The sequence below is a fragment of the Engraulis encrasicolus genome, chromosome 19 (assembly GCF_034702125.1).
Source record: "Engraulis encrasicolus isolate BLACKSEA-1 chromosome 19, IST_EnEncr_1.0, whole genome shotgun sequence".
NCBI lineage: Eukaryota > Metazoa > Chordata > Actinopteri > Clupeiformes > Engraulidae > Engraulis > Engraulis encrasicolus.
This window is the reverse complement of record NC_085875.1, coordinates 40,602,270-40,604,910: the sequence shown is the minus strand read 5'-3', so window position 1 is coordinate 40,604,910 and position 2,641 is coordinate 40,602,270.

Genomic DNA, 2,641 nt, shown 5'->3' with positions numbered 1-2,641 from the left:
ACAGGCTCCCTGCTCCTCACTCTTCCCCATTCAACTCCACACTCCTCCCAGCCCACTTCTCCAGCTGCCTACTCTTCTGTCCCGCTCTCTGACTGGATGCCAAGCACTTTCCCGCCTATCTCCACTCTACTACCACTCTCCCTGCTGGCTAGTTATCACTCCCCTTAACTCAGCCCAGCTGGCCCTGGCTGGACACAGACTCCACATTACAACTACTCCTCATCTACACCACTTCCATACTAGATCCCTGCTCTCCACTCTTTCCCACTCCACTCCTTTGACCCCACTACTCTGGACACTGGACTCTCACCACACTACTACACACACAGATCAACACCGAGGCCCCTTTCTTTGGATGGAGCTGACAAGGCACCCAGCACAAATGCAGCAGCAGCAGCAGCAGCCACAGCTATTCGTTTGCCTCTGCTATAATCACAGTTTAGGTTCATTAGGGGTGTCACAGGCAGAAGGGTGCGAGCGACGAGGCTGCTTTTCCTCTTTTTCCATTCATCTCTCTCTCTCTCTTTCTTTCTTCCTTCCCCTCTCCCTCCTTCACTCACATTTTCTCTCTCCCCTTCTTCCTTCCATCTGTGTGTTTCTTTATCTTGGCAGGCAGAGGCCGAGGGGAACAGGATGCTCATTAGACAGGCTTCATCAGCGCGGGGCGGCTGCAAGGCAGCATCTGATAGGCTCTCCCTCGGGCCTGCATGGAGCACCGGAGAGAGATGGAGAGAGAGAGAGAGATGGAGAGAGAGAGAGAGAGAGAGAGAGAGAGAGAGAGAGAGAGAGAGAGAGAGAGAGAGAGAGAGAGAGAGACAGAATGCAGAGACAGACAGACAGACAGACAGACAGACAGACAGACAGACAGACAGAGCAATGGAGTCATGCTGGGTAAGGAAAGCATAGAGGAGAGAGAGAGAGAGAGAGAGAGAGAGAGAGAGAGAGAGAGAGAGAGAGAGAGAGAGAGAGAGAGAGAGAGAGAGAGAGAGAGAGAGAGAGAGAGAGAGAGAGAGAGAGAGAGAGAGAGAGAGAGAGAAGGAGTCGTGCTGGGTAAAGAAAACAATGCCTTACTACGCTGGAGAGGGAGGAAGTGGAGAAACCAGAATAGCTCACCTATTTAAAACCAGAGTAGGCCAATCAGGTATGATGAGGTCATTACTTATATAAATAATATTAATAGCAATTTAATTTAATAAATAAATAAGTAACAACTCACTCAATAAATGAGTAATCAGCCCTCATGTGACTGATCTGAGATGCTACCTATGATGAAAAATCCTTTCCAGAAATTACAAACAAAAATATTATCCTGGCTTTCATCACTACTTTTTAATAATGTAATATTTCTTATCGTTGACTTCAAATAACTTAATAATGAATCTAAAGTCAAATCCCCCCCCCCCCAAGCACAACAGGAAGCAAAGGACCCCTTTAAAGGATTAGATTACTGTGCGATGACAACATTGTTTATCTTGCTTGCTGAACACAGCCCACTGGGCCTTTTGGGGGCAAAGTCTGGGCTGCAGTTAGTCCAAGCAGTGCCTGCCTGACTGCCAATGCAACGTCAACATGAGCTACCCATCCAGCTGAGCTACCAAGCCATTCCAACGCACTACAGAAGTAGTGCAGAAGTACACTGTAAAGCATTGCAAGCCAGTTACATGTAAAAAGGTAAGTTGCCCTGCTGCCTTAAGTTTGTAACTCAACTTGAGAACTTACTCTTTTTTAAACGTTTAACTGGCTGCAATGTTTTACAGAGTAGTACAGAAGAACTCATATAAAAACTGAACTGGGTAACTGGAATGATACAGCCATAAAAAATAATTTGATAATTTGCCATAAGAAAGAAATTGCACAAAAGTATGAAGAAATGCTCAAACAAAACAACTGCATTGGTAGCTCATCCTGACAAAGCAGGCCATCTCGACAGATGGCCGGCCTGCCCAATTCTCCGGATAGGAATGTGGCCTGGGAGTCCGTATCTCCAGGACAGATCTGCTAAAATGCTGTTTGCGGGACGCCTGACTGTGTGTGGAGGATTAAACAGCGGAGCGTACAATTAAAGCAACTTCCTATGGGACACTGGTGCAGTCAGAATACCAAACACTCCATGTTTCATGCAAAAACATGAAAGTCTGAGTGAGGAGGATGGAGAGAGGCCGACTTTGCGGTGTGTGTGTGTGTGTGTGTGTGTGTGTGTGTGTGTGTGTGTGTGTGTGTGTGTGTGTGTGAGTGAGTGAGTGAGTGAGTGAGTGAGTGAATTAGAGAGAGAGTGTGAGTGTGTGTGTGTGTGTGTGTGTGTGTGTGTGTGTGTGTGTGTGTTTGGTGTGTGTGTGTGTATGAGAGTATGACAGAGAGAGAGAGAGAGGGGGCAGAGGGAGAGAGAGGGAGAGAGAGAGAGAGAGAGAGAGAGAGAGAGAGAGAGAGAGAGAGAGAGAATGTTTGTGTGTGTGTGTGTGTGTATTTCTGTGTATGCCTGCTGAGAGATGACAAATCACACTGGCACAGATGGCAGATAAAACATTTATTCGCGTAGTAGAAAAAGATTTTTTCCTCTACCCCAAACATCTTTCAAATCCACTCATAATAAACAAACAGTCATCCAACCCTGGTACCACACAAATAAAAAATAAAAAAAACC